Source organism: Phoca vitulina, unplaced genomic scaffold (assembly GCF_004348235.1).
Source record: "Phoca vitulina isolate PV1807 unplaced genomic scaffold, GSC_HSeal_1.0 scaffold11, whole genome shotgun sequence".
Classification (NCBI taxonomy): Eukaryota; Metazoa; Chordata; class Mammalia; order Carnivora; family Phocidae; genus Phoca; species Phoca vitulina.
The window spans coordinates 30,724,913-30,732,832 of NW_022589714.1; the positions used below are offsets into that span (position 1 = coordinate 30,724,913).

The 7,920-nt window shown below is 41.2% G+C and overlaps 1 non-coding gene across 1 annotated transcript; it reads right to left on the bottom strand.

Annotated features, from left to right (window-relative positions):
• Positions 1-4,801: 4,801 nt before the first annotated feature.
• On the bottom strand, positions 4,802-4,937 carry LOC116635922. Its single transcript, XR_004300233.1, has one exon. It is a non-coding gene; the product is annotated as a small nucleolar RNA SNORA44 (small nucleolar RNA).
• Between the last annotated feature and the right edge of the window lie 2,983 nt (positions 4,938-7,920).

Consider the following 7,920-nt stretch of genomic DNA (forward strand, 5'->3'; position numbering starts at 1 on the left):
CCTTAGAGGATTTGTATATGCAGGAAGAGGCATATATAGTATTACTCTTCACACATCCCCCCCCCCACATGGAATCATGATGTATATGCCTTTATGTAATCTAGTCTTTTTCATTTATTTAAAAAAAAAACTTAGATACATTCCTGTGTCAGAACATAAAGAGATGCCTCATTTTTTTCAGCAACTGGGTGGAATTCTCGTTTGTTCTCTTGTTCTCTAATTTATCTCAGTGGATTGTTTCCAACTTTCTGCCATCGCAAAGGCTGCAAACCACAGCTGCCTGTAGTTCAAGGGTTTCTCGGGCCAGCAGTTATGTGATTGATGTTCACGGCATCAGAGAAGACCAGCTCAGCCCCTGCATGCTGCCCTGACTTCACGGAGGCTGCATACCCTTGGACTGGTGGGGTCTTCACACATCTGGCTTCACCACTGATTTCTCGGGTAAGACGATTTCTCTGAGCCCTTCAGCTATAGAGCCATTTCTGCGGTTGGCCAGAGTGTCTGCTGTTGTCAGGGCAACATGTACACACCTGTGCTGTGTTCCCTTCTAGTTTGCACCGGGTACAATATTGGAGAATACTGATATTTGTTATGCTCTGTTACAGCATCTTTCTCTGTCGGGACATGAAGCACTTTTGAGCCAATGCTACCCAGAAAAACAAAAGTGATTGAAACAAGAAATTTTGAAAACATACGCTTTTTTGTCTAAATTAACCATGGAAGTACATAATGCTTACAATTGGCAATTGAGCGGACATGGGGCATGGATTTGGTAATGGCGGCAGCGGACATTATAGCCAGTTTCGTTCGGCTAAGCAGGAGCATCCTGCTTAGGAGTAAGGGAGTAAGGCAAGGGAGTAAGGCAAAAATGGATTTTTTTGAATTTTTGAACTTTTCTGAATTTTCAGATACTTGTCTTTATCGACCTGCCTTGCTTAGAAAATTCCAGGCATCGACAAAGCTCAGAAATGTTATTTCCCTCTTTCCAGCTGAACCTGATAAGAACTGATCACAGTGACCACTTCCCTATGGTTTCTAGAAACACAGTCACACAACTGAAGTTCTAGGTCTGGGCTCTGCTGAAGTCACCACGAGCAAAGTTTCAAAAAAGAAAAAAATGTGGAGGAGATGGTAGGTGATTCCCTTAATTTCATACTCCCTGAATGCACTAGTCTCCACCTGTAGCCAATACTGTGGGTTTAAATAAATAGGACTACAGCTACTGGGGATTCTGAGCATCTGACCAAATGATGACAAATTCTCTCAAAGTCATTTTTAAAGCCTGCATTTTTAAAGCCCATGTTTAATAGGATAGCCTCTGGTCAGGTCAAAGTCTTAATGAAATTCACAGCTCCTGGCATGACCTATCCTGCAGAAGAGTAATCAAATTATACATTAGGCTATTAAAGTGAAAGCTTATGCAGTGGGATACTTTAATCAGAACTGGAAAAGTGGTGTGATTCCCTCCTTCTGGGCATTTGCCTTATTAATGAAATGTGGCCAAAGGTCCCATGCTGACCAGACACAAACGTCCAGATGTTGAGTAAATGTGTAACAGGAGGGAAACAAAGACAACTCCAAAGGTGACCGGGGTGCAAAGGATTGGTTGTTTAAATGTAAAACACACAAAATCTGCTAAGCAAAATTAGAATGAAAAACTAGGAATATGTATATGTATTTCTAGCTAAGATATATATGCATAAATTGTGTTTTTATAAACAAAAATAACAGGAAGGAAATAAAGCATCACTAGTGAGTTATGATGGGTAGTTTTGGTCATTTTCTTCAAACTTTAGCATTCTATAATTCAACTTTTCTACAATGAATCTATATTAGTTTTATATACCAAAACACATACAAAAAGGAAGTAGTTTTTTTTTTAACTAAACAGACGCTCAACCCAAACAGCTGGAATCAGTGTATATTTAAAAGAATAAATAAATTTTAAAGATTAAAACATAAATAAAAGCAGAATTCAACACTCCCTGCTATAGAGACCCTATCATGATTCTTAGCCAAAGCTTATTGGGATGGGGCAGAGGCTTTGGCCGAGAGATTGTGGGAAGTCTAGTTTGGCTCATGTTTCCAATAACCCTCCTCGTTCTGAGATCAGCAAAGGCAGGCGAAGACAGGTGCTCCTGCTTGATGGTTAAATGATGATCAAATTGAAATCAGTGACTCAGCAGCTCTATTAGGAGGACACAGAATCACACCTCCTGACCTCAGTCTGCAACTGATGATCAACATGTCATTAGAAGCCCGCCTCACAATTATTAAATAAAGCAAAGATGCTGGGGGCACCTGGGTGGCTCAGATGGTTAAACATCTGCCTTCGGCTCAGGTCATGATTCCAGGGTCCTGGGATCGAGCCCCACATCGGGCTCCTGGCTCAGCAGGGAGCCTGCTTCTCCTTCTCCCTCTGCCTCTCTCCCTGCTCATGCTCTGTATCTCTGTGTCTCAAATGAATAAATAAAATCTTTAAAAAAAAAAAATAAAGCAAAGATGCTGAAAATAAAACAGTTTTTCTTCTCCAACAAAGAAAAAGAGCCAAGAGAACCATGGACAAGACTCTTAATTCTTCTGATCCTAGAGATGTGAAAAAATATTGCCAAGCTGGAAGACAAGAAGCATCTGGTTATTTTGCAAAGAGAAAAGTCGACTACAAAAAAACAAGGAAAGGACATAAAGGTACATGGATTGAAGCATTCTTGGTCAGAAAGAGCAGGAGCTGATGTAGTGTTTGACACTTGCTGGAGTGTGTGTCTAGTCTACTCTGAGGCAATGGTTGAATATTTTAAGGAAAAGTTAAAAATACACTATCTGTATCAGGCTCTACCAGGCATGAACTTATAGAGACATCTATGTATGTGGAAGGAAATAACAGCCAGTTTACCGCACAACCTGGCTATCACATACCACTTACTGAAGAACCTACCGCTGATAGGAAGAAAACGCATCTTTGTTTTTATCAAATAAACTCAGGAAAATATTACTAAAAAAACCTATGAGTTTCAAAAGAGGTTTGTCCCAGTGCTTACGATGTCCACTGCAATGGGTTTTTTTTTTTAATATTATTTATTTATTTGAGAGAGAGAGCACCTGAGCATGAGGGCTGGGGGAGGGGGAGGGAGGAGGGGGAGAAGGGCAGAGGGAGAGAGAGAGGGAGAGGGAGAAGCAGACTCCCTACTAGGCAGGGATCCTGACACGGAGCAGGATCCCAGGACCCTGAGATCATGACCTGAGCTGAAGGCAGACATCTAATCCACTAGGCCACCCAGGTGCCCCAACTGCAGTATTTAAAAAGGCTGCCCTCATCAGCCAAGTTGCCTTGGGACTGACCAGCCTAAAGAAAGCCTAAACCATGGTGTTTCCATCAGAGTGTTCAGGAGCAGAAGAGACTGCCTAAGTATGTACACCTCCAGTCTGCAAGTGTAGACTACAGTAAGTTGAAATCTGCCAAATCATCTTTGCCCATCTTTTTCTTAGCTGTTTATAGGCATGGATTTTCACTCATGCATCTGTTGGGGAACGTCATCAAAAAGACATGATTGCCTATTGACCTGTGAGCCAGACCCAGACACTCAGGGGTTTCCCCACTTCCCCTGTCCTTGGGATGTGGGTTCTGCTTGCCTTTCCTGCTCCCAGAGGCAGCTCCAAGGACACAGCCTTGAGATAGTGATGTGGTTATTGAGAACATTGACACTGTATACATGACTGTCCAGTTAAGGCCACCTTATAAATTTTAAGATTTGGCTGGTGGGTGTGAGCCACAACTATGCGGTACGATGACTATTGTATTATTAGATTACCAATTTTTCTTTTCTGAAAATACATTTGAGCATCACATCTGGAGAAACTACAACTTTAAGGGAGCCAATCTCATTTATTTTCCAAAGATGGAAGCAAAAACTGGATTACCCTCATTATGCCAAGTGGTCATTATTGGTTGGGTTTGTTGTTTAAATTTTGTCAAGAAAATAATCCCATTTCACTCATTGTGACTTTTGGGTCATTAGGGAAGTAGGGATGACTCCTGGTTCTGATAACCTGTGTGCCTCTCTAACTTAAAGCCATGTGAGAGGCTCCATTCCCAATTTCTGAGTCAAGCTGAATTAACCCAAGCCGGGGCACAGGAAACTGTTATTTGCAAAGATTACTGTTACCAATGAGAAATAGGTACACTACCTAAATTTCCTTTAGAGAAAAACTATCCACTTACAAAAAACTGCCTTGGCAAATCAGTCCTGGTTTGACTAATCATTTTGGCTTTTTAAATGATGAGTGTTACTGCAAGGTGGACGCGCGATGAGCCAACACAGAACTGTGGATACATATATGTGTTTATAAGCTATTAGAACAGACCGTGCTGTGTACAGAATGTTACTTTGAAGCAATATTTGCAAAACATGCCAACTTCTGTATCTGTATTTGGAAAAAAATAAAATCGGTTTTTGTTGCTCAAGAAAATTTTTTTTTTCCTCATCTTGCTGCAATCCAAGATAAGCCTTGTATGCACCTTCCCTTTGCGTAATAAACCTGCCACCTACAAACCTGCAGTGGCCTCCAGTTTCCTCCATCTCTCCCTGCCCTCTGAGTACAGAGGCTGGTTTCAGATTTCACCAGGGAAACTCCAGGATGGTGAACCAACAGCAACCCATGCCATCCTCCCGGAAGGAATTCACCAAGATTTTCATAGTCTAGTCACTACACTTGAGTGCACAGAGTCAACATTTATTAGATACTTCTGAACTTGATCATTTCAATGACTATTTTTGACATTTAAGGGGGGAAAATGCCCAATTTCCTCCCCTGAGCTGTTCTAGCAGCTGCAGGTAGGTATTACACAGACCTGTGCTATCAAAGTCTCTTGGGGTTGCTCTCCAGTGCAGTTGAAAATCCCATGGCCATAGCCAACCACAGCCCTTGGAAACATGCTGAAAAATGCTTTTTAATTAAAAAAAAAAATGTATCGTAACCATCACAGCTTGCCCTTAAAGGACTATAATCTTTTTCTTCTTTAGGTCTTGATGGCTCCTATACCTCTCTTATGAAATATTGTATTTTACCTTTTATTATTGTTTTTGTATTTCCATCATCAAGCCGAAAGCTCTTTGAGGCAAGATTTGTCTTATTCGTTTTTTTTTCCTTGTCTTACTCATCTTTGTATGATCTCTAACATTTAGCAAGTGGTAGAAACTCTGGAAATATGTGTTGAGATGAATTAAATATAATAATTTGGCATCAACCATATGAGTGATACTGTCCTACGTAATTGGTACAAAATATCCAAAACTGCATTCATTATATCATTCACATCTAGCCATCAAAAGCCTGTTCTTTGCCCTGCATTTTTAACGGCTAATGTCACTAACATCCTCTCAGATACCTGTCTATCACCCTCACCGATTCTCTCCAGCAGCCACTTAGTTGTATTGTTTCTCCTTGTGCAGCTTCTCTTCCCTCTTCTCATTTCTTCTGTCCTGCTATAGGTCTAGTATTTCCTAACAGGCTCTGTGGAAGACCCTACTAATTTGTCTTGGTCCTCCCTGGTGAACCCTTCTCACCGCCACCAGGGAAACCTCACTCATACAGATAACTCTTTATTTTTCTTCTGCAAAAACTTCAAAACATTCTCAGTTACCCAAAACCTAAATGGCTTCTCCAAGGCCCTCTACTCCTATCTCAACCAGGCCTAATTTCCAGCTCATCAGTTCACCAGCCCCACCCTCAAGCAGGCCCTTTGCCATTCTAGGTCTTCGCCCAGACAGTTCCCTAAAATTTCTATTGAAATTCAGATTTATGTAGTGTTGAGTTTAACAGAAAGAGTGACAGGGAGGTACCTGGAACTTCTTCAGCTATCAGCAGTCATGCATTTCTTTAGCTGTAAGACTACAGAAGAACTAAAGCTGGAGGTACTCAACATCTCTCCTATGCTATATACCATGCGGGGATCAAACTCTTCGAGAGCAAAACAATGAATGTACATTTTGACTCTGCAAGGGCAGGGATTTTTGTCTGTTTTGTTCCCTGATTTCCCAAGTTCTTAGAACAGTGCCTATCACATGGCATAAACTAAATAAATACCCATTAAATGGGGGGAAAGCATCATCAGGCATATTGTATATGGGAGAAATTGGAGTCAAGATGCTTTTCATGTGTGCCCGCTCGGTACCTGACAGCGCATGAACCCTGGGGACACAATAGGCATTAGGAAACCATGGCCCACTCTTGAGGAGCTTAGAGCTCATGAAAGGAGACCAGCATCGAGGGGTTATTTGGAATAATTCAAGTGGGGAATCTTTGCTGTTAGGCCTCTGATTCCTCAACTGTCAAGGAAGAAATCAGCTAAGTCTTCTATGGTCCCTGCCCCCTTCTTGTCTTAAACATGCTGTGTATATTTTCCAGACGAAAGCCCCTAGAGGCCTGGGCTGTGCCCTCTCATCCTTGTACTCCCCATAGTGCCTGGTACAGTACTTTGCAACTCATTGTTACTAGTACTTACTTTTGTCATCAAACTGGCTGGGCTTCGATTGTCTAATTTTTAAAACAGAAATAAAAGTAGAGGTAAAGAAGAAAAGTTCTCCAAACATTCTATTAAGAAAAGGATACCCCCAATAAATAAATTCTATGATGTGAGGCAACACAGAGAAGAACAGGCAGGAAGGCTTCCACACATTCAGACAATGACTATGCTTTGGGCAATTTCTTTTTTTTTTTTTTTTTTTAAAGATTTTATTTATTTATTTGACAGAGAGAGAGCGAGAGCAGGAACACAAGCAGGGGGAGTGGGAGAGGGAGAAGCAGGCTTCCCGCCGAGCAGGGAGCCCGATGTGGGACTCGATCCCAGGACTCTGGGATCATGACCTGAGCCGAAGGCAGACGCCCAATGACTGAGCCACCCAGGCGCCCTGCTTTGGGCAATTTCTTAACAACCTTAAGCCTTGGCTTCCTTATATACATACTGTATGAATAATCATACCTACCTTACAAGATCAAGACAATTTAATCAGATAATGAATGTGAAATTACGGGGCACTTTCGTGGCTCAACTGGTTAAGCGTCTGCCTTTGGCTCAGGTTGGGATCTCAGGGTCCTGGGACCAAGTCCCACACGGGGCTCCCAGCTCAGCAGGAGTCTGCTTCTCCCTCTGCCCCTCACCCCCGTTCATGTTCTCTCTCAAATAAACAAAATCTTTAAAAAAAAGTATGTGAAATTACTCCCTAAGTATGAAGAACATTCACTACCATTAGTTAAGACTATTTCCATATGTGTGGTTACAAACCCACTTTGCACCTCCACCACCTTCTTTCCTAACCTAGTCCACTAAGTAAGAGTGTAGAAAGATTTTGCCTTTTGTCTCATAACTTCCCTAGATTTAAACTATTGCCTGTCTCACATGTAGAATTTAAAATGTAGGTAAAAATCGAGTCTATTATTGTTGGAAATATTTGTTGATTAACATGGGGAAAAAATATAAGAAAGTTAGGAAAATAGATTAAACATTATATGTACTTTTGGTTCATCGCATTTAGAAAAAAAAATGACATACCAAAAAATAAGGAAATTATTCAAAGAAGGAAAACAAAAGTTCACAAAGACATTTACTGCAAAATTATTTACAACTATAGAGAATCATGGCTTTTGCCCAGCTCTAGTAAAGCAGAATTTATGTAACAGATTCTTGAGTTCACCCCCAGTTTTTTGGATTCAGTAGATTTGGTCCAACACCTACAAATTTGCAGTGGTTTAAGCAATGGATTTAAGCAATGATTTAAACAATGGCTATGGTGCTATTATTAAATGGACATTTCAAAAAAGATAACATAGGGGCAGCTGGGTGGCTCAGTTGGTTAAGCGACTGACTCTTGATTTTGGCTCAGATCATGATCTCAGGGTCCTGGGATGGAGCCCTGCATCGGG